Source organism: Mustelus asterias, chromosome 2 (assembly GCF_964213995.1).
Source record: "Mustelus asterias chromosome 2, sMusAst1.hap1.1, whole genome shotgun sequence".
NCBI lineage: Eukaryota > Metazoa > Chordata > Chondrichthyes > Carcharhiniformes > Triakidae > Mustelus > Mustelus asterias.
The window spans coordinates 136350964-136375985 of NC_135802.1; the positions used below are offsets into that span (position 1 = coordinate 136350964).

Here is a 25022-nt window from a genome sequence, read left to right on the forward strand (position 1 = left end):
CACTGCTGCCTCACAGCACCAGGGACCTGGGTTCAATTCCAGCCTCGGGTCACTGTCTGTGTGGAGTTTGCACTTTCTCCCCGTGTCTGCATCGGTTTCTTCCAGGTGCTCTGGTTTCCTCCCACAGTCCAAAGATCTGCGGGTTAGGTTGATTGGCCATGCTAAATTCACCCTAGTGTCAGGGAGATTAGCAGCGTAAATGAGGGTTACGAGAATAGGGCCTGGGTGGGATTGTGGTCGGTATAGACCTGATGGACTGAATGGCCTCCTTCTGTAATGTAGGGATTCTATGATTCAATGAATTTGATTTGGAGCAAGCAAGGAGATGGATTTGGGTTTGCCCGTTCTACTCTTAAGCATTGGCTTTGCAACTTTAAGAATGGAGTAAAGATTTAAAAAATGACAGAGAAATCAATAGAGTTTTGTTTGCTAAGGATTAAGGCATTCATGAAGTTGAGGTACAGATCTGTAATGAGCTAAAAAAACAGTGGTAGGACAGGGGCTGAATGGTCTTCTCCAGTTTCCAAAGTTGCTGTTAAACCATGTACAACTAGACCACTCATGAAGGACAAGAGTTCAGAGTTGTTAACATTGAGCACATGAGTTAATATGGAGAGAGAGTGGAAACTTGGTTTTAAACCACTGAGAGGTACCAGGTGAAGCTTCGTGTTGCTTTTGCTAATCCTGTCTATCTGCAGGATAAATTGTGGAGCTTGCTGACTCCATGCTGAGTTAGGTATCATACAGGATTACAGAGGCCTGTTTCTGTGCTGGAGACCCTACCTAATTCTATGTAATTAGTATGGGTGCAAAAAAATCCCAATTCACTCATTTCTCATTGGCCCAGGTTATTAGTTCCATAAATGTAATATGCCATTGGCCTAAATACAGAACTAATCCGTGCTGCAGAGTGCTCTGAGCTGTGGGTTTATCATTTTAAATCTGTAATTCTATATATGTGGGGATTAATTTAAGAGTGACTTTTGAGTTTATCTGGATTAACTCCCAGTGGTTCTTCCTGGAATGCAGATTTTTCTACATAAAATGGAAGGGTTAAATGTGTTTGTTTGGAAAAGGTTCACATGCGAAATAACTTTAATACAGGAAAATTGCAACACCTTCCCATTCTTGACACATGGTCCCGGAATTTCCTTGCAATTGCTTGCAGTCCGCCACCAGAAGTACAACAAAGTTAAGACGATGGCACATAATAGCTCCCAGGAAGTTCCCAGCTTAAAGTGGCACAGTGGTTAACACTACTGCCTCACAGCACCTGGAACCCGGTTTCAATTCCAGCCTTGGTGTGGAGTTTGCACGTTCTTCCTGTGTCTGTGTGGGTTTCATCCGTATGCTCCGGTTTCCTTCCGCTCTCCAAAGATGTGTGAGTTAGGTGGATTGGCCATGCTAAATTGCCCTTTAGTGTCAAGGGGATTAGCAGGGTAAATACGTGGGGTTACAGGGATAGGGCCTAGGTGGGATTATTGTTGGTGCAGGCTCGATGCTTCAAATGGCCTCTTTCAAATTATAGGGATTCTTTGATTCTATCCTGTGAAATGTTAGTTAGAAATACTCTCCCCATTGGGTTCAACAAGGTAAGAAAAATCTCTCCACAATCTCATTGCCTACTCCCACAAGACTGTTGCAGAATTGGTTTTCTGTTTTACTTTTGACATAGAGATTTGCATTTACAGTTTTCATCCTCACTCAACTATTTACTCCATTCTTCATAATTCTTCATCTCCACCTCAGACTCCCCCACCTCATTGCCCATTCCTACATTGTACAAATGTGAACTCTCTATTTTCGCGACCTTCCACCTTTGAGTGAATTTGCCCATTTGTACCGATTTTGTTTTTGTTCTCCATTGCAATTTGATTGTTCAGCCTCAGACTGGCTGCCAGATAGGGAAAGGCAGGAAGCTGTAGCCAGGGAACCTTGGGGACAGCCCCTGGCAATTGTGTTGGCAGGCCAGGCATCACCTTGGGGGAGGGACTGAGGGTGGCAATCACGGGTCATGAACAGTTGGGGGTGTTGGCAATTTCAGGGTAGGCTACACATCAGGGCTTTAGGTTGTGGAGGCCAAAAAACAAGAGTGGCTGCAATTGACCACCCGACAAACTCATGGATATGGACCAGTCAGTTTGGGGCACACACCTCTTTTCTTAGGGTTTTGACCTCCATCCTTCTTCCCCCACCCCCACCATTTGTTACTGTTAGGCCCCTGTGCCAACAAGTTCCACCACTCTCCTTGCTGGTGTATATAAAAGGTGCAAAATAATAAGAACATTTAAAAGAAAAATTATAATTCATTTCTGATTTAGACTGAGCTCAATTTTCTTTAAGAAATGTTCAGGTTAAAGCATGTCTGTTGCATGCGGCTATCTCTGCAAATCGGCATGGTGGCACAGTGGTTAGCACTGCTGCCTCTCAGTGCCACGGACCCAGGTTTGATTTCGGTCTTGGGTGACCATCTGTGTGGAGTTTGCATATTCTCCCCATGTCTGTGTAGATTTCCTCTGGGTGTTCCGGTTTCCTCCCACAGTACAAAGATGTGCAGGTTAGGTAGATTGGCTATGCTAAATTGCTACTTAGTGTCACAAGATGTGTAGGTTAAGGGGAATAGACATGGTAAATGTGTGAGGTTACGGGGATAGGGCGGGGGGAGAGGACCTGGGTAAGATATTCTGTCAGAGAGTCAGTGCAGACTTGATGGACTGAATGGCCTCTTCCTGCACTATAGGGATACTATGAATCTCAGGCATTTTCAAATGCTGCAGTGTAACAGTGAAAAAGTTCATGTTTACTGACAGAACACTGGATAGTTCCGGCAGACTGTCATCGAATTTAGAGGAGTTCAGGTGGCATCATAATCTTTGAAGAGGAAAGTTTGAGCCGGGTATTTGTCCCACTCCTGACATTGAATATCAAATAAGCTTGCAGAGTCAAGAGGCAGAGGTAGTTTTGTACTGTTTGACATAAGAAATATGTATAAATTTAAGCGAGTTTAATTGAGTCTTTCTGTGTAAGAAAGGGTAAAACTCCAGTTACATTCATGTTGAACAAAAGCATTTGTATGTTTCAGTTTTTGATTTGGGTTTTGGTTTCGTTTCAAACTGTGTCCATGTTGTGTTTCGAGAGTTTACGATGTGAAAGCAAAAGGGCTAAAAGAAAGGCTGAGCTGTTGCTTAGCAACCAGGGGCCACCTTTTACATTGGAAAAGTCTTTTGAGTTTAATTTAAATTGGACCCAAATCAGTTGGAGCTATGTAGTGAACAAGAAGGCAGCTCTCACTGTCCTGTCAGGAGTGTGCATTTACTGAGGGCACTATAGCAAAAGATATATTTTGTGGCCTGCGTTATTCTTAAAATCTACATACATTTGTGAAGATAAGGGGGAGTGAAGGAGTATTATATTACAGTCAAACTTCTCATATTTAATAATTTGTTTTTCTGCTGTTAAAACCTAATTGACAGTCGTGTGACTCTGTCCATCTAAGTTATCTAAAAAAAGTTAAAGGTATTGTCTCTTGAGCCAAAGTTCTATTCTGGAACCTTCCCGTCCAGTAGTAACATCAACTGGGATCATAATAGCAGATGTACCATAATTTAGGAAGTGTGGATAATGGATATTGTTTCACCCTTTTCCAATGGACATTTGGAATCCTTCCCTCATCTTCAGCTTAAAACCTCCGTCTTCATTGAAACCTTTCTTGTCTCTCTCTGTTTTAATGACTGTACTGTGGTCATTGTTTTTCTTAACCTTTCTTTACTTCTCCTGCATTCCAGATATGCTAAGCTAACCTTTTTGCTTTTCTTCTCCCTGCACCCTCGCTGTGCCCAAAACAAGACACCGTGGCCTACTCTAAGTCATGCTTTCCCATGACCTTGCTTTGAGGGTCTCCTTTGCGTTGGTCTTTATCTTGGAGTTTGCATGTTCTCCACTGTGTCTGCGTGGAGTGCTGTGGTTTCCTCCCACAGTCCAAAGACGTGCAGGTGGATTGGCCATGCCAAATTGCCCCTTACTGCCCCGGTATGTGTAATTTAGGGGGATTAGCAGTGTGAATATGTGAGGTTACATATGTGGGGTCTGGGTGGGGATGTGCTCTGTTGGAGAGTCAGTGTAGACTTGATGGGCCGAATGGCCTCTTCTGCATTGTCGGGATTCTGTCATCTCGTAGCTTCAGACTTTTACAACCTAACTCACTGACATTTCACTGCTATTCCTTGGTTAGCATAATGCCCTATTACCTATTTCCAACCTTGAAGGTATCTTGTACCAATGCGCCTTAATCCGTCATCGTGACTTTCTGAAACAATGCAACAAATGGCGGTTTCTGCAGTTAAAAGAATTGTGGCTTTATTTACAACTCTGTGACTAATGATGACATGGCCCTATTGAAATTACATGAAACTGTTGACAACTCTTTGCAATGATAAAAGGTCATTTTTACAAAGGAAGTGTAAAAATGTTCTGTGTTTTGGAAGAACAAGTACATTTTGAACTACTTGAAACTTGCTTCTCACTCATATGGTATGAAAAAAGAATGCGATAAAGCGAAATAAATCACTGCTGATTTTCTTTTGAAAAAATTCTAAAATGGAAACGTCCAGCGAGCATCCTGTTTTGGTCAGATGTGTTTTGGAAATCATGTGCAACCAAAGATTGAAAAAGAATTAACTGTTGCAGAATTGGTTTCCAGTTTTACTTTTGACATGGAGATTTACATTTACAGTTTAGATCCTCACTCAGTTATTTCATTGAATCACAGAATCCCTACAGTACAGAAGGAGGCCATTTGGCCCATCAAGTCTGAACCGACCACAATCCCACCCAGGCCCTATTCCCGTAACCCTCATTTACTCTGCTAATCCCTCTGACATTAGGGTCAATTCAGCGTGGCCAATCAACCTAACCCGCACATCTTTGGACTGTGGGAGGAAACCGGAGCACCCGGAGGAAACGCACGCAGACACGGGGAGAACGTGCAAACTCCACACAGACAGTGACCTGAGGCGGGAATTTGAACCCGGATCCCTAGCGTTGTGAGACAGCCCCGTTTATTCAATTTTTCTTCATGTCCAGAGTGTGTTAAGTTTGTTTTGTTGACACATTTGCATCGACATGGCAGACATGAGCTAAATATACCATCAATGTGCTTCTTTCATTAGGAGAGATGAAGCAGTTAACTCATTTATTAACGCCACACAAAGAGAAAAATTAGCATTAGAAACCTGCATGTTAAAATAGGGAAGGTTGACTCTGCCTGTGGTTACACACTTTTTAAGTTACTTAATGATAGACAAACAATATATTGGCAACTTGCGTTGGCACATTTACAATTTTTATTTACTTGTTGGGACTGTTACATTCGAACTGTCCAAAATAAACACATGGATTGTTAGTAACGGATGTACGAAAATAGTCTGGCAGAATTCTGGAAATAAGCCCTATCATTGGCCTTCACTCAGCATGTCCTAACAAGTCCATTGCTTAAGTCCATTGCAGCTTTAGTGAACTGCCTCAGTTTCTTAATGCTCTTGATCGCCGGGTTAGGATTTTACCACTTCTCCCGTCCGGTGGGGTATTATGGTCTCGCCAAAGCAAATGGCAATTTAACCGGCCCGCCATACATACCAGGGGTGGGGAGACACATTGTGGCCCTGGCGTGGGATGTTGTAGAGAGGTGGTATTGGGACTCCTCTTTAATGTGTTGGATGGCATCATGACAGGATACAGCCAGAGGCAACTGTAGCAATGGTCACTGCAAAATGTGTTGACAATTTCACAGCTTACTTCAACTGATGGCATCAGGGCCCTGTAAGGGTGGAGTGCCTGTTAGAGGCACATTCCATCCTGAAATGGTACAAGCAGGTGATTTGATTTGATTTATTTTTGGGATACAGTGAAAAGTATTGTGGCTTGCGCGCTATACAGACAAACATACCGTTCATAGAGCACATAAGGGAGAAGAAAAGGAGAGGGTGCAGAATGTAGTGTTACAGTCATAGCTCAGGTGTAGGGAAGGATCAACTTAATATAAGATAGGTGGTCCATTCAAAAGTCTGATGGTATCAGGGAAGAAGCTGTTCTTGAATCGGTTGGTATGTGATCTCAGACTTTTGCATCTTTTTCCCCCGATGGAAGAAGGTGGAACAGGGTATGTCCAGGGTGCGCGGGGTCCCTGATAATGCTGGCTGCTTTTTCGAGGCAGCAGGAAGTGTAGACGGAATCAGTGGATGGGAGGCTGGTTTGCGTGATGGACTGGGCTACGTTCACAACCTTTTGTAGTTTCTTGTGGTCTTGGTCAGAGCAGGAGCCTTACCAAGCTGTGATACATCCAGAACGGATGCTTTCAAGGCTGCATCTGTAAAAATTGGTGAGAGTTGTAGCGGCTTCTTAATAGGCCTTGTGTTGCAGTTGAGCCATCTTCTTCTTTGGCCCCAGCATCCATGAGGTGATCAAGTGCACAACAAAGTTTGGTGATGAGTATTGGGAAGTGAGCTGGTTATACCACCTCCTCTCAGTTATTTTTGTGGGTGGATCTTGGTATATCCAATGTAATCAACATTTTCTATCCATTCAATAGCAAGTGTTAATAGTGGAGGGTAATGTAAAAGTTGTCAAATCTTGGTATAACAATGAAATTGCTACTAGATGTGTTTGCGTACACAAATGGTGTGAGAGAGTAGGTAACCAAAAGAGAAAACGCTGGAAAATCTCAGCAGGACTGGCAGCATCTGTAAGGAGAGAAAAGAGCTGACATTTTGAGTCCAGACGACCCTTTGTCAAATCTTTGCATCTTTTTCCCAATGGAAGAAGCTTTGACAAAGGGTCACCTGGACTCGAAACATCAGCTCTTTTCTCTCCTTACAGATGCTGCCAGGCCTGCTGAGATTTTCCAGCGTTTTCTCTTCTGGTTTCAGATTCCAGCATCCACACTAATTTCCTTTTATCCAGTGAGAGAGTAGGTATTTGCTGGTGTAGGAACAGGATTCGACCTTGAATTTAGACTTAACTTCATAAAAGCACAATAAGTTCTAACTGAATTCTGTCATCATGAACAGTGGTTGAATCTCTCTCTAGCAAACGCTAGTGTCCTTCCTGAAGCCAGCTGGAATTCTCCGATGTTGTTTGCCCCACCACTGCTGCCAGCGCGAATGGGGAATTTGGCGATTAGCCAAACCTCCATTCACAGCAGCGGGACTGGAGAATCCCAGCCGCAGGCAAGGTTGGAGAATTCCGGCCCATCTCCATAAGCATTCGGGCAAAACCCCTGCAAAATCAATTTCGGACGACTGGTCACGTTACCCGGATGGCTGAAAAGCATTTCCCTCACCAGGTCTTGTTTTCTCAACTCTCAAATGTTCAGCATCCCAGCGGGGGACAAAGAAAATTCATCATCGACACTCTGAAACACTCCTTGAAATGTGGCAACCTTGATCTGAATGACTGGGGGGAGCTTGCTACCAATTGTTCAAAATGGGGACAACTTGTCCATCAAGCGGCTTTGTGCTTTGAGTCACAATATCTTAATGAGGAGACATGGTGACCAGACGGCACGGTGGCACAGTGGTTAGCACTGCAGCCCCATAGTGCCAGGGTCCAAGGTTCATTCCGGCCTCAGGCCACTGTCTGTGTGGAGTTTGCACTTCTCCCCGTGTCTGCGTGGGTTTCCTCCGGGTGCTCCGGTTTCCTCCCGCAGTCCAAAGATGTGGGAGTTAGGTTGATTGGCCATGATAAATTGACCCATGTGTCAGGGGGATTAGCAGGGTAAATACGTGGGCTATGAGATTAGGGCCTGGCTGGGATTGTTGTCAGTACAGACTCGAAGGTCTGAATGGCCTCCTTTTGTACTGTAGGGATTCTATGAGACAGAATGGAAGCCGAGAAGGAAAGAAAAGGAAGCAAATCCTGCATTCCGGATCCCACTAACTCACGCGACATCCTGCCCTATGTTCTCGAAAGATCTGTGGGTCTAGAATCAATGTGTTCAATGAACAGTGGCGCAGCGGGTTAGCATTGCTTCCTCATAACACCAGAGATCTGGATTCGATTCCAGCCTTGGGTCACTGTCTGTGTGGAGTTTGCATGTTCTCCCCGTGTCTGCGTGGGTTTCCTCCGAGTGCTCCGGTTTCCTCCCACACTCCAAAGATGTGCAAGTTAGGTGGATTGACCACGCTAAATTGCCCCTTGGCATCCCAAGATGTGCAGGTTATGGGGATTGCGGGGTAAATACTTGGGGTTACGGGAATAGGGCCTGGATGGGATGCTCTGTCGGAGAGCCAGTGCAGACTCGACGGGCTGAATGGCCTCCTTCTGCACGGTACAGTTTCTATGAAGACCATGGCAGATACTAGTGACCCTGAGGAGATGTCTCCCTCGAAGAGAGAGACAGACAATGACCATGTCAAATCTCCAGATTCCCACCCTAATCTACTGGGCGCTAGGTAACCCACTTTTCACATTCTCATCCTGGCCATTGTTCAAATGTCTCATGATAGTGGGAAAATCTTACTACTGGGTGAAAAGAAGCTCAGAATTGGCTATTTCACTTCAATCAAGCACAAAACAATATTAAAAATGAATTCCGAGTGACCCTTCAGAGTTGTATTGTCACAGTGCAATGTAGGGATTGACAAAGCAACTAGGGGTGGGATTTTCTGGCCGTAACCGGAAAATCCCACCAGAGGTCAACGCACCTTTCCGTGGCCTGCCCCTCCTGGGGTGGGCGGAACGGGAGAATTTGACCCAGGTTGTGTGGAGAGACGCAGTTTTTCGAAGTTCATGGGTGTGATCTTACCGGCCGTTCACGCCGTGCTCCCACTGCAGTGAGGTCGGAGAATGTGGTGCCTAGCCAAACCTCCGTTCACTGCAGTGGGATGGGAAAATCCCAATGGCATGAATGGACATAATATTCCAGCCCATATACTGATGGAATATTAAAAAACTACAACAACAACTTGCATTTATAGAGCACATTTAACCAAGTTAATCTTTCCAAGCTCCTTCATGGAAGTACTACTGCACAAAATTTGACACAGAGCCAAATAAGGAGATTTTAGGATAAGTTTGGCTAATTAGGAAGGTTTTAAGGAGCAGCTTAAAGGAAAGAGGTGCAAAGAAGTTTGGGGAGGTGGTGGAGGTGGGGACCTCCAGAGCTTTTAGGTAATTAAAGGAATGAACACGACTATGACCACGGGTTGGAGAATTGCATCTTAGCCCGGCGTGTCTGCAACAAATGAGAAAAACATTGAGAATAAATGGTTTGCCTTGTCGAGCTGTGAGGAAAGGATCAGAGAATTTAATTCCTCCTGACGCTAGTGAAAAGAAAATTGACCAGAGATATCAGTCAGCTGATCAAAATGAGGAAGGTGGCTGCTAATGTGCGAGGTGGGGTTTGCTGTGCTTGAAACCAGTAGCATTACATTCGAATCACTTCATGAGTATCGTTTTCATCCATCACAGGCTCAATGGCCCATCCTACAGCACATTCCGAGAGGCAGCCCTTAATGACAGAATTAGACAATCAACACCCACTGAGTTCATTAACTCTGTAACAATCGTAATCATGCCAAATTTTTCTTAGCTTTGCAGCGGCGAGTGAGTGCTTTGGCTGGTAATGTTTCCAGCACATGTTTTTTCTTCTGTTTCATTTATGATTACCAGCTGTACAGAGGCATGAAAGCACACAGCGGCTGGAATGGAAAGCAGTCTCAGGCTAATTTGAAGGCAAAAGCAGCCTGTTAACAAGTTTAATCGACATAATCATTTTTCCATCGTCTTCATGGTGCATGGAAAAAAAAACCTCATTATATTAAATTGGTCACATCCAAACGATCCTGCAGAATTGCACTTTTGGCACGTTACATAAGGTTCGCAGTTCTCTGCGATTGTGTCATGTTGACTGTGGTTGTCAGACATGGCTCAGTGCTAGCTACTCTCAATTCTGCGCCAGAAGGCAGTGGGTTCAAATCCCAGACTCATACCCCCAAGCAGTACTGTGGGAAGTGTAGAATTGTCGAGGGATGCTGTCTTTCAGATGAGATGTGAGCTGAGGCCCCTCCTGCCATCCCAGATGGATTTCAAGGATCCCTGGCACTACTTGAAGCTTCTCAATAATTGGTGGAAAGTAATTTGTAAAATAAAACTTGGAAACTTTTTGGGCGCAATCTTACGACCTCATCCCACCCAATTTTCGGCGAGGCGACGTGGCAAGATTGGTTGAGAGGTGAAAAACGAGGAATGTGCTCAGTTTCTCATCTCCCCCGATCGTACCTGCCCTGTTTGCCGGCAAAATTGGGCATGAAACTGATTTAAATATTAATGACTATCGTCTGGGCAGACTTACCTGAACCACCTCGCCGGTCGAGGTTCTTCCCAGTAAGAAACACAGAGGTCTCCAGATGTGATGGCCTCGCCGGGATGTTTGGGAGCATGGCCAGGCAGTGCCCAATGGGCACCCTGGCACTGCCCATCGGACACCCTGGCACTGCCCACCAGGCACCATAACTCTGCCAGGGCAGTGCCAAGTGGGTGGGTTTTGAGTGGGGGTGGAAACTGTGAGGATGGAGCAGTAACAGAGGGGGGAGGGAAGGGGAACACCTCAGGGATGAACAAAGAACAAAGAACAATACAGCACAGGAACAGGCCCTTCGGCCCTCCAAGCCCACGCCGCTCCCCGGTCCAGGATTGAATCCTGAATCCAGGATCCCCGCCCAATTTTCCAGCCTATCTACATACTAATATCCTATCCACCGAGCTGTCCCTCACAGCTACGATGCTTTGTTCATCACAACCTATTAGCTCACCCCCACCCCCCCATTCCAGACCATGTGATCTCCAGGGAGAGGCGAAAACCCAGAGTGAAAACCCCAGGGCCAATATGGGGAAAAAAAATCTGGGAAATTCCTCTCCGACCCCCTGAGGCGATCGAAACGAGTCCAGGAGATCACACTGGCCCTGATCGGAAAATGCTTCCCAACCCTATTCATTTCCACTTCCACGAACACCATCTGAATTCCCTGCCCCCGAGACAGGTTCCCAACTATCCGCAGTCTCGCTCTGTACTGGCACCAGCAAGGATGGGATGGTGGGAACTCTGTAGTGGTGAGGGGAAAGGGAGAACTCTGCAGGGGTGGGAGGAAAGGAGGGAACTCTGCTGGGGTGGTGACCAGGGTGGGAGGGAGAGAGCTCTGCAGACAGAGGTGATTGGCAGGGGTAAGAGGGGATCTCTGCAGACCAGGGTGATTTGTGGGTGGGGCGGGGGGGGGGGGGGGGGCGGGGGCGCGGGCTGATGTCCGTGGGGCAAGTGGGGGAGATATGGGAGTCCGGCACAGGAGATCACATGCAAGGGAAGTCTGATCTCCATGGGGCGGGTGGGGTAGACCGGCACAGGAGGCAATCAGCATGGGGACGTGGGGTCCCGATGTCCGTGGGGCAGGTGGGGGAGGCAACAGGAGATCTCTGGCAAATCGGAAATGGCGTCCCAAGAGCTCAGCAGCCGGCTTCCCTGGCAAACACAGGTTCCACTCCCTGCCCATCCACCACCCCACCCCCACCCCCCACACCCCCTCCCTCCAGTCACACTACCTGCAAGAATCACATCCTGGCACTGTCTTTGAACTAAGTGCCATAAGATTGTGATGCATAACTCACCCCCAAAAAAGGCACCATCACTCCTGTTTTCTCGCTCGTTTGGCACTTTCCTTCAAAGGGTCATGACCTTTATGTCTATTCTTAGCCCCCTCTTCGGAAAGTATTAATGGATCCATAAGTGCCAGTTTTCGTAACCTTGCTTAAGCAACTATCCTTCAGATTTGAATCTAGATGCTAAAAGGGGGAAGAGGGATGGGTGGGGGCAGAGTTTTAATCTGGGTGGGCACATGGCATTGGGTGCTGCTGCCATGGGGTGAAATTGGGGAAAATTCGAAGTACATCACAAAGCCAGCCCCAACAGCTGACTTCAGGGTTTTATGGAGGCTGGACAGAGGGCAGTCAACCAACTCGCCGCTGGGGGTTAGTACTAATGAGACTAATAGCCTTTACAGTGCTGAGTTTCATAGGCATTGGGGAACTCAACAGCTGAAGTGAGATGAGGACATCTTTGGGGTGAAGGCGAGTGCTTTCCCAGCACTGTCTGTGGGCCGGGAGGAATGAGAGTGCACCCCCCACCCACACCAGCTTGCCCACCAGCCCCTAGCGCTCCCTCAGGAGAACGCTCTCAAATAAAGCACATCTGGATTTCCTGTTCAAATCTCTGCCCCCACTTTACATAACTTGCCCATGTTAATATCAGGCCCAGAGTGTCAACAGGCAAAAGAAAGGAAGAATTTGCATTGGATTATCAGCCTGCATTTTGTGCTTGAATCTTTGTTGTCCTGGGGCTTAAATCCATAACCTTCTTACTCAGTGAGAGCACTGGGTCATGACTAACACCTGACTGTGTGACTGGACTGCATGTTACCGGGGAGCAGACGGTTTGCCCATTTTTCCCTGCCATAATCGCTGCAGGGCAGGTTAAATTGACAGACAATGGAACTTCCATCCATCACTGGGGCGGAAGGGAGTCCCATCCTCAGGAGGTGCCAGCAGGACTGGCAGTGCCAAGAGCTCAATGCTGTCGGCACTGTAACCAGTCCCAAGAAGAAAGCCCGTTAGCTCCTGGAGTGAGGTAAGTCCAGCGTATTTGGCAGGAAGGTTTTGACTACTTGGGGAGGGGGGAATGGGTGGTTAGGGGGTGGAGTCGGTGCTGGGATTCGGAGAACAGAAGGCTGGAAGAAACGGGGGTGAGGGAGGGGGGTGGATGGCATGATCTTGGGAGGGGTTGCACCCGATGTGCAAAGGGCACTCCCTGAAGCTCTCCTTTCCTTCCTGCCCTTTTAAAAGCCTTTTTACAAAAATGATCTGCCTGCTCCTGCCCCACTATCCATATTAACTGTATTATGGCGTGGGCAGTGTATTATTGGCGTCAGCTGGCTTGGTAACAAGCCCAATTGATCCTTCATTGTTTATTTACATTTGGTCGATTTTGGAGCCCACCCACTGACCCTGAAATGGGGGAGAGCTCGCGGGTGGGTGTGGAGGTGGTGGGTAGGCACCCATTCCATTTTATATGCCCCCTCACCCCCCACCAAATACAGGCCTGGAAGCAGGATATAAAATCCAGCACACGGTTTGGAATCCAAGGCCAATTGTCCACAAACCTGTACTTTTTGGCTGGGGCACTGAACAATGCTCAGGAGTGAGAGCCTTGGCAGGTTGGTTTTTGCCTTCCTATCCCTTGGTACTGCAAAGATTAATTGCATTGTCGCTCTCACTACTGTTGAGATCAGTGAACGTAACACAGACCGAAGGTTTAACTTGGGTCTATCCCGTCTTTTATTCAGTATCACACCGATTGAGTAGATTTAGCCGCTCTACCAAGAGGGGAGGTCAGCATGCATTTGGTACTGGAGGCTCAACCATGATGCTTTGCTTTTGCACAGTTCATTGCAAGAATATAGATATAAATTGAGTTACATTATATTTTATGACGGCTCTCCGTTAGAGGGTAGTGAGGGGGAGAAGGATTAGGTTGCAGAGAGAACTGTTTTGGGATAAGGTGGGAAAGTGGAGTCGATGATTATCATATCAGATCAGTCATGATCTCATTGAATGGCGGAGCAGACTCGATGGGCCAAATGGCCTACTTCTGCTCCTATGTTTTCTGGTCTTATGCTCTTATGGCCTGTAACATGTAGCATGGTGCTATAGAGGTGTTTCCTTTTCACCATAGAATCCCGACAGTTCAGAAAGAGATCATTCAGCCCATTGAGCCTGCATCAACTCTCTGAAAGAGCATCCCACCCAGGCCCACATCACTGTCCCATTCCCGCAACCTTGCACATCTAGCAAGGCCAATCCTACCTAACCAGCACATCTTTGGACTGTGGGAGGAAACTGGAGGAAGACTCAGGGGGAATGTGCAAACTCTGTCAGAATTGAACCCAGGTCCCTGACGCTGTGAGGCACAGTGCTAACCACTGTGCCACCGTACCAGATGGTTACCATTTCTCCAGCACTTTGAGTTGAGATGATCATCCCCAGGGTGGAGAGACCCTCCACACATATTGGAGTTGCTAGGTTGCCAGGAAGGAAGATTTGGTGTTGAGCAACTCTAGATGCAGTCTCTGTGTTGATCAAGCTGCAAAATGCACCACACTGTCCCCACGTCAGCACAGTGGTAATGCATGATTTATTATTGGTGACCCCAGTTGAGGAAATAACTATCCCTTGGGAGCTGAATGTCTTGCTTTCAGTTTGTGCCAAGTCTATGCATTTTAACGACATTGTGGTTTAGGCTTCCTGGTTCTGACAGATCTGGGATGGGCCTGTTCGAATTCCATGCAAATAGGGTAAGGTTAGTTTTTGCTGTGTTTTCTGTAGTTTGGCTGGATTAACTGTTAGACACGGAAGCCAACAACTAGAAATGGTGTTTGGCATTTTAAAGTTATCAGTGGGACAGGAGCTTTAGTGGGACAGGAGGACTTGTGAAAATGGTTGAAGAGGAGTATGCACATCATTAGAAACAACATATAAATAAGGGCAGCTCAGCAACTGTCTCTTTCTCCTATATGTGGAGATGCCGGCGTTGGACTGGGGTAAGCACAGTAAGAAGTCTCACAACACCAGGTTAAAGTCCAACAGGTTTATTTGGTACAAATACCATAAGCTTTCGGAGCACAGCTCCTTCGTCAGATGGAGTGGATATCTGCTCTCAAACAGTGCAAACAGACACAGAAATCAAATTACAGAATACTGATTAGAATGCAAATCTCTACAGCCAGCCAGGTCTTAAATGTACAGACAATGTGGGTGGAGGGAGCATTCAACACAGGTTAAAGAGATGTGTATTGTCTCCAGACAGGACAGCTAGTGAAATTCTGCAAGTCCAGGAGGCAAGCTGTGGGGGTTACTGATAATGTGACATAAATCCAACATCCCGGTTTAGGCCGTCCTCATGTGTGCGGAACTTGGCTATCAGTTTCAGGTAACGCTTCAGGTAAGCGTTCTCCAAGGCGGCCTTCACGACACACGACAGCGCAGAGTCGCTGAGCAGAAACTGATAGCCAAGTTCCGCACACATGAGGACGGCCTAAACCGGGATGTTGGATTTATGTCACATTATCAGTAACCCCCACAGCTTGCCTCCTGGACTTGCAGAATTTCACTAGCTGTTCTGTCTGGAGACAATACACATCTCTTTAACCTGTGTTGAATGCTCCCTCCACCCACATTGTCTGTACATTTAAGACCTGGCTGGCTGTAGAGATTTGCATTCTAATCAGTATTCTGTAATTTGATTTCTGTGTCTGTTTGCACTGTTTGAGAACAGATATCCACTCCATCTGACAAAGGAGCTGTGCTCCGAAAGCTTATGGTATTTGCTACCAAATAAACCTGTTGGACTTTAACCTGGTGTTGTGAGACTTCTTACTGTCTTTCTCCTATAAGCAAGGTCTGGTATGGCACGCCTCCGAACCCAACTTCTTTTCACACTTTTCTGTCAACTTTCCAATTTTAAATGTCCATGCCCACATTTAGGATGGAAACAAGCTATGTAAACATGTCACATTGTAATTAGACTTTTGATTTGATTTGATTTATTATTGTCACATGTATTAACATACAGTGAAAAGTATTGTTTCTTGCGCACTATACAGACAGAGCATACCATACATAGAGAAGGAAAGCAGAGGGTGCAGAATATAGTGTTACAGTCATAGCTAGGGTGTAGAAAAAGATCAACTTAATATGAGGTGGGTCCATTCAAAAGTCTGATGGCAGCAGGGAAGAAGCTGTTCTTGAATCGGTTGGTACGTGACCTCAGACTTTTGTATCTTTTTCCTGATGGAAGAAGGTGGAAGAGAGAATGTCCGGGGTGCATGGGGTCCTTAATTATGCTTTGCCGAGGCAGCGGGAAGTGTAGACAGAGTCAATGGATGGGAGGCTGGTTTGCGGGATGGATTGGGCTGCATTCATGACTTTTTGTCATTCCTTGCTGTCTGGGGCAGAGCAGGAGCCATACCAAGCTGTGATACAACCAGAAAGAATGCTTTCTATGGTGCATCTGTAAAAGTTGGTGAGAGCTGACGTGCCAAATTTCCTTAGACTTCTGAGAAAGTAGAGGCGTTGGTGGACATTCTTAACTATAGTGTCGACATGGGGGGACCAAGACAGGTTGTTGGCAATCTTGACACCTAAAAAGTTAAAGCTTTTGACCATTTCTACTTCATTGCCATTGATGTAGACAAGGGCATGTTCTCCACTATGCTTTCTGAAGTCGATGACAATCTCCTTCATTTTGTTCACATTGAGGGAGAGATTATTGTTGCCGCACCAGTTCACCAAATTCTCTATATCATTCCTGTATTCTGTCTCGTCATTGTTGGAGATCTGACCCACAATGGTGGTGTCATCAGCAAACTTGAAAATCGAGTTGGAGGGAAATTTGGCCACACAGTCATAGGTGTATAAGGAGTATAATCTGGGGCAACTGTGTTGTGGATGATCATGGAGGAGGCATTGTTGCCTATCCTTACTGATTGTGGTCTGTAGATTAGGAAGTTCAGGATCCAGTCACAGAGGGAGGAGTCGAGGTCCAGGCCGTGAAGTTTGGAGATGAGTTTCATAGGAATACTGGTGTTGAAGGCTGAGCTTAGTCAATAAATAGGAGGCTGACATAGGTATTGTTGATATCTAGGTGTTCCAAGGTTGAGTGCAGGGCCAGGGAAATGGCGTCTGCTGTGAACCTGTTGCGGCAGTAGGCAAACTGTACTGGATCCAGGTAGTCCGGGAGGCTGGAATTGATTCATGCCATGACTAACCTTTCAAAGCACTTCACAATGGTGGATGTCAGAGCCACCGGCTGATAGTCATTAAGGCACACTGCTTGGCTTTTCTTTGGTACTGGGATGATGGTCGTCTTCTTGAAGCAGATAGGGACCTCAGATTGTTGTAAACAGAGGTTGAAGATGTCTGTGAATACCCTGGCCAGCTGATTCGTGCAGGATTTGAGTGCTCGTCCGGATACCCCATACGGGCTAGTCACCTTCCGTGAGTTGACCTTCGAGAAAACTGCTCTGATATCTGCAATGGTGACCTCAGATACAGGTTCATCCAAGGTGGAGGGCATGCTCTCGCAGACTTCTTGCTCAAAACGGGCATAGAGTGCATTGAGCTCATCAGGGAGGGATGCGTTGGAGCCAGCAATTTTACATGCCATCATCTTGTAGCCGACTATACCTTCAGACCTTGTCATTGTCAGCGGGGGTCTGTGTGGCTAGCTAAATTTGCGTATTTGCTTCTTTGGCGCACAGTCTTCTACACACTTACTAATGAAGTCAGTTACTGTAGTGGCGTACTCGTTCAGGCTGATTGCAGTGTTTTAAAATACTGACCAGTCCACTGACTCGAGGCAATCCCGTAGGAGATAATCCGATTCTTCAGACCAACATTGCACGACTTTCTTTGATGGATTCTCCCGCTTCAGTTTTTGCTTGTAAGCCGGGAGCAGGAGCACAGCCTTGTGGTCTGATTTGCCAAAGTGTGGGTGGGTGATAGAGCGGTAGACATGTTTGATATTTGTGTAGCAGTGGTCTAGGATGTTTGGGCCTCTGGTGGGACAGGAGATGTGTTGGTGGTAACTTGGTAGTACGCTCTTGGGCCTGGCCTGATTGAAGTCCCCGGCCACGATGAACAAGGCCTCGGGATGTTTCATCTCAAGGCTATTTATAGTGCATCGGTATACAATGAAAAGTATTGTTTCTTGCGTGCTATACAGGCAAAGCGTAGAGAAGGGAAGGAGAGAGTGCAGAATGTAGTGTTACAGTCATAGCTAGGGAATAGAGAAAGATCAAGTTAATCTGAGGTAAGTCCATTCAAAAGTCTGATGGCAGCAGAGCAGGAGCTGTTCTTGAGTTGGTTGGTACATATCCTCAGATATTTGTATCTTTTTCCTGACGGAAGAAGGTGGGAGAGATTATGTCCGGGGTGCGTGGGGTCCTTAATCATGCTGGCTGCTTTGCCGAGGCAGTGGAAAGTATAGAAGAGTCAATCGATGAGAGGCTGGTTTGTGTGATGGATTGGGCCTCGTTCATGACCCTTTGCAGTTTTTTGCGTTCTTGCACAGAGCAGGAGCCATACCAAGCTGTGATAAAACCAGACAGAATGCTTTCTATGGCGCATCTGTAAAAGTTGGTGGGAGTTGTAATGGACATGCCAAATTTCCTTAACCTCCTGAGAAAGTAGAGGCGTTGGTGGACTTTCTTAATTATGGTGTCAGCATGGAGGGAGCAGGACAGGTTGCTGGTAATCTGGACACCTAAAAACTTGAAGCTCTCGACCCTTTCCACTTCCTCCCTATTGATATAGACAGAGGCATGTCCTCCACTATGCACCTAATTTTACCTCTTTAAGTTTATGTATATTTATTAGTGTCACAAGTAGGCTTACATTGACACTGCAATGAAGTTACTGTGAAAATTCCCTAGTTGCCACACCCCGGCGCCTGTTCGGGTACACTGAGGGAGAATTTAGTACGGCCAATGCACCTAACCAGCAAGTCTTTCGAACTGTGGGAGGAAACCGGAGCACCCGGAGGAAACCCACGCAGACACGATGAGAACAGGCAAACTCCACACAGTCAGTGATCCAAGCCAAGAACCGAACCCGGGTCCCTGGTGCTGTGAGGCAGCAGTACTAACCACTGTGCCACCGTGGGAAGCCAAATATTTTCCATCAGACAGCTCAGCAGCTGTCTCATTCTCCTATAAGCAAGATCCGCTGGCACGTATCCGTCCCCAACTTTTTCTTACTCTTTTCTGTCAACTTTCCAATTTTAAATGTCCATGCCCACATTTAGAATGGAAACATTCGGCATGAGTTGCACGGTGGCACAGTGGTTCGCACTGCTGCCGCACAGCGCCAGGGACCCGGGTTCAATTCCGGTCTCGGGTCACTGTCTGTGTGGAGTTTGCACATTCTCTCTGTGCCTGCGTTTGGTTTCCTCTGGGTGCTCTGGTTTCTTCCCACAGTCCAAAGATGTGTGGGTTAGGTGGTATGGCCGTGCTAAATTGCCCCTTAGTGTCAGGGGCTAGCTAGGTTAAATGCATGGGGTTATGGGGAGGGGGCCTGGTTGGGATTGTGGCTGGTGCAGACTTGATGGGCCGAATGGCCCCCTTCTGCTCTGTAGGATTCTATGATTCCATGATTCTATGAACCTATGTCAACGTGTCACATTGTAATTACACTTTCCCACCAGTGATGGCGCTATGGTATCTAATTTTACCTCTGTTTTGCATCCGGCATTAAAGAGAAACTTCTAAATTTCAACCAATCTTATTTCTCCATTTCTCAAGTTGCTGTACATTTTTGCTATTTAATTATAAATAATAATTATAATGTCAAAGTACTATACTAAAAGCAACTAATGCATGACTTGGTCTAATTGGGATTGAATTACATCTGCATGACCTGGTCTAATTACCTCTTGATCTTCTAACCTCATTTACAGTCTTGATTCCCCATGTTGGCAATTGACGGACAACATATTCAAAGAGTAGAGTGGACATTCTGTACTTTATAAATGCAATGTGTTGCTTTCTAGTCATGCCTGGCCTGTCATATTTAGTCTACTTACTAAATATATTTATCCCACAAACTTTGCTCCCAACCTCCTTGCAAAGTTGAATGATCCATATCTACCACGTGCCTGATCTTAGTTTTTAGTTGTGGCTTGAATCTTATTTGCTTCTCAATATCAGCTAACAGCACTGGCTGCATACCCCGGGGCAGCACGGTGGCACAGTGTTAGCACTGCTGCCTCACAGCGCCAGGAACTGGATAAATTCCCAGCTTGGGTCACTGTCTATGCAAAGCCTGCACTTTCTCCCTGTGTCTGCATGGGTTTCCTCTGGGTGCTCCGGTTTCCTCCCACAGTCCGAAAGATGTGCTGGTTCGGTGTACTGGCCATGCTAAATTCTCCCTCAGTGTACCTGAACAGGTGTTGAGTGTGGCGACGAGGGGATTTTCACAGCAACTTCATTGCTGTGTTAATGTAAGCCTTGTGACACTAATAGGTAAACTTAAACTAAGCTGCTAGAGACCTGAAAACTGCTCTGTGTTCATGCCCTGATCCCTCGCACACCTGCAGGATTCCACTTCCACCTGTGACATATGGAAGTCAAAACAGATACAAAGGAATACTCCGGGGGATAAGGGGAAGTGCAGTGTAAACAGAGGTAGAAAAGACCAACATAAATAACAGAGGAGTAGAGGGAAATAGAAGTGGCGCAAGTGCCTCATAACGCCAGGTTCAATACCAGCCTTGAGTGACTGAGTGGAGTTTGCACATTCTCCCCGTGTCTGCGTGGGTTTCCTCCGGGTGCTCCGGTTTCCTCCCACCAGTCCAAAGATGTAGACGTTAGGTGGATTAGCCATGCTAAATTGCCTCTTGGTGTCCCAAGATTTGTAGGTTAGAGGGATTAGTCATGGAAAATGTCTGGAGATACGGACATAGGGCAGTGGAGAGGTCCTGGATAAGATACTCTGTCAGAAGTCAGTGCAGACTCAATGGGCCGAATGGCCTCCTTCTCCACTGTAGGGATTCTATGATGCTATGAAGCGACAAAAGGAAAATAAAAATATAAGCAGAGATAAAGAGAGAGAGACAAAACAACACATATGCAGAAAAAGAATGAAGTCTATAATCTTCCCTCAACGACATTTCAGTTTAGATGTTGTCAGGATTACACACCACATTTCTTCAGATACCAGTCTATATGCATTTATTTCTAGGCTGGAGGCGGATGATGTTTGGGAATCTGTGCTGTGTTATTATCAATACACTGATAAAAAACAATGAATATAAACAATGAGATATGCTTTAAGCTGAATGTTTCCTTTGTGTCAGTACCAAGGAGAGGTTGCACTTTGAAATAAGACTCTACTATACTTCATTTTACCTGATGAGCTAAATTCTTCCTGACAAGTTCCTCTTTACTGTCAAGAGTGTTCTTCAGAAATCTACACATAAGTATTAATTTGTCCCAACAGCCTTTTCATTTACTAAGCTGGAGGTTGGCGGCGGGGTGGGGGGTTAAGGGATTGCAGTTTCTCTCTTAACGTTTGTTAAGCTCTGCACACTGATACGTTTTGAACAAACCATGCAATGGTCTGGCTGGTCGAAGGTATTGTATCAAAGCTTGGGTAACAGTGCTGTTCAGGAATATGGACTGGGGTAAGGATGATGTTTAAGAATGTAGGCTGGGGAAAGGGATCAGTTTGGGAATATGGAATGGGGGAATGGTGCTGTCTGACCATCTGAATTGGAGTGAGGATAGCATTTGGGACTGGCGAAGCGTGGGGTTTGGAAATTGGGATGAGAAATTTTGAGGAAATCTGGCTTGTGGGTTTAATCACTACTTTCCTTGTTTTGAACTTGGTATTTTGCATTTAATACTGAGACACTGTACTTCATTGCTCCTATTGAGTTGTGGGCAACTTGCGGACTGGGGGCCACATGTGGCCTACCAGGTTTGGAGTGCGGCCTGTGAGACATTTTGTTGATTGTTGCGAATGCGCAGGGTTGCCACATTCAGCTGATTTCCATCTGCGTAGTTCTTTTCCTACTAGTATGACTGAAGCAACATACATGTGAAGCAAGGGCGCGTGAAGTGAGGTATATACATATTGCACAAAACATTGACTGCTAGAGCCATGTGCTTCTTCTGTGTCCAAAGTATAAATATTTCTTTTGTTTTTACCATTTGAAGTTGATGCCAGTTCTATTAATGGATAAATGGTTCAGCATTTTCTAGAAATCGTTATGAAATATTCAGCGTGTATTAATTGTATTTAATTTTATTCATGAGGTCATGGTTGGCGAACAAGGCTGATTTCAATCCTGCTGCCCAATGAGATAAAGGAGGGCCACTCATGTGGCTCACTCACTAGCCTAGGCTCCCTATCACTGCTCAAACCTGAATTCACTTTATTTGGCTAAGTCATATTAAAAAAACAGTTTTCAATGACTAAAGATATATTCACACCATCTACAAACAATGCACAACACATTTCAGTAATTATTCCTCTAGATGTTCATAATTTATTGCCTGTGGCATTGTTGTGAAGAAAAGCAGGGGAGCTCCCCCAGCTGTCCTGGCCAACATTCGTCCCTCAAACAACACAACTGAAAGCAGATGATCTAATCATTGCTGCCTCACTATTTGTGGGGATCTTGCTGTGTGCACTTTGGCCGCCACATTTCTTTACAGCGTCGACACTTAATTTGTTGTAAAGCGATCGAGATATTCCGAGGTTGTGAAAAAATCTCTATAAATGTATGTCTTCCATCCTTGTCCTTCTTGTCCCTCTGCCCACCACCCTCCCACCCCCACCTGCCGCCAAACACCATGATCCCATCCTGCAGTTACCGACTGGAGAACCCTGGCTGAGATTCACAAATGTGTCATAGATCAGAGCTAAATTTAAGCACCTGCTTGCAAGGCCGAGATCCACACATTAACACATGGGGATGACGCTCAGGAGCAAAGCATTTGGTGTAATCAGGGGTGGCAGTGGGAAGGGTGGGAGGGGGAATTGGGGAATGTTTAAAAGCTGGAAGATTAAACATTCCACACATAGGCTGATCAGTCATCCATTTTGTAGTACTTTCACTTGACAGTATTATTATTCATCTGTGATTACCCAGTGAACTCCCAATGAAATTCTATTGATCCAGCTGCATTTGAAGGAATATAAATATGTCAGGCAACTATTTGTGCATAATTTGTCTTCAACAGATCACTGTAAACATGACAGCCTGACGCCTTCGAGGGGCAATAAATTCCAAGACTACAGAGCATTGAGGGCATGAAGTAGAAACATATATTAGCGTGAAGCAATGGCGCTGGCACAGGGTAACTGAAGTGGCTTCAGGAGCTATTGTTATTGGTGAAGCAAGTTAGAAATTATTGTTTTTCTTCAGGGGAATGTTAGTAGAATTTTTATCTTTGGGATCGCACTAGGGAACCAATAGGGAGGAGCGGTATAAAAATCTGTGGAAAACAGCGATAAAAAGAACTGTTTATGTACAAGTCAACAGAAGGTCATGGCCTCAGCAGCCAGCAAAATCAAGGGCCCCATGCACCCCGGACATACTCTCTTCCACCTTCTTCCATTGGGAAGAAGATACAAAAATCAGAGGTCACGTACCAAACGGCTCAAGAGCAGCTTCTTCGCTGCTGCCATCAGACTTTGGAATGGACCTACCTTATATTAAGTTGATCTTTCTCCATACCCTAGCTATGACTGTAACACTACATTCTGCACCCTCTGCTTTCCTTCTCCCCTATGTAATCTATGAACAGTATGCTTTGTCTGTATAGCGCACCAGAAACAATACTTTTCACTGCATACCAATACATGTGACAATAATAAATCGAATCAAAAATCAAAATGGGTGCACTATCCCAAGAAATGGATCATATCTTGTTGCTGTTGGAGGATGTCAATAAAATGGCACAACAGTTGTCATCTGATCGTATTTTACATTGTTGGTGATAATCAGCAATTAGTGAATGCTTTGACTTTGATTTTTTTATTTTAAACACCAGTTCATGGCAACTGCAGCTACATTTAAGATAGCAAAGCCAAGTATAAGAGGGAGGCTACTCAACACATATAGGTCATCCTTGTATCGAGAGAAATATTTGGTTCCCCAGCATAATGTCATCGTCCGTCATTAATGTATCCAAAGATTTTCCCTCCACGAGGTTACCCGGAAGATCCTTTCCGGTGCCAATCATGCTTCGTGTCAATCACTGCTTTCTGATACCTGTCCTGAACTTGCCTTCTCCAGGTTTGCGCTACACCAGTATTTTGCCATATCAACTTCCGGCAACTGATTGCACATATGTTTAAAAGGAAAAGTATAAAACAAGAGCATATCCTTTTCAGAAAGATGTCGCATTCATTATGAAGGTTCCTAACCAAAGTGACAGTACCACTGCCCTCCCCCCCCCTCACCATCCCCCGCAGCAGTGAAAACAATTACCCTAAACAACCCAATGCAATTCAAGTGAAAAAATGGACATACAGTGTGCTACTGGGATTCCTCCTATTCCTTCCTTCTTTCCACTCTTTCTTTTTCTCGCTCCTGACTCTTCTCTATTTTGTCTTTTTCCATCCCTCCCTCTTTCCTTGCCATCCTATTCTCCACTTTTTCTCTTTTCCCCTCCTCTTTCTCTCCTCCCTCGCACCTCCGTCTTCTTCACCTCCTCTTTCCCCTCCTTGTCTCTCCCTTCCTCTTCTCCCAGAGGAAACCCACGCAGACACGAGGAGAACGTGCTAACTCCACAGTCACCCAAGGCTGACTTTGAACCCAGGTCCTTGGCACTGTGAGGCAGAGTGCTAACCACTGTGCCACCATGCTTGCCTCAGTTTCTGAAGTGGTGTTTGGAGAAGTGTCTAGCCAACACAATGTTAATGCAGCAAAATTCTTTCTTCTCCCTCCTGAACCTCTGTCCCTCTATCCTATCCAAAGCAAGAGATGTGCTTTGCAAACAGTGTTGAAAATGATTGAACAGAATCATTCGATTTTGGACATGCAATGTGGTTAGTTTGTGTGGGCTACAATGATAAAAAGATATGTTAGAAGCAAAGGAGGAAGAAATCATCATCTCCAACTTTGAGTCATTGATTGATCATTTTCCAAGAACTGTTCATTAATCTTGTAAAACCCAACAATTAAAAACTTTTGAGTTTGTGTTTAAACAAAGCCTAGCACTATTTGAGAAAGCACATCTTGTAATTCTTATGTAAATTCTTAGGTACAGCATGTACAGATCCTTTGTCCTCGCCAGGAATGTTTGGTGTGTGTAAAACATCTTCATGTGGCAGTCAGACCCTACACTCACATTTGCTTTTGGAGAAGAAGGTCAATGCACTATCATCATATTAATGGGGTTTTAACTCCCACCTAC

At 45.6% G+C, this 25022-nt stretch overlaps 1 long non-coding RNA gene across 1 annotated transcript in view; it reads left to right on the forward strand.

The window, feature by feature from the left end:
• Positions 1 to 25022, forward strand: part of LOC144503862 (uncharacterized) — a 125366-nt gene that overhangs the window by 74190 nt on the left and 26154 nt on the right. The gene's annotated exons all lie outside the window — the stretch shown is intronic.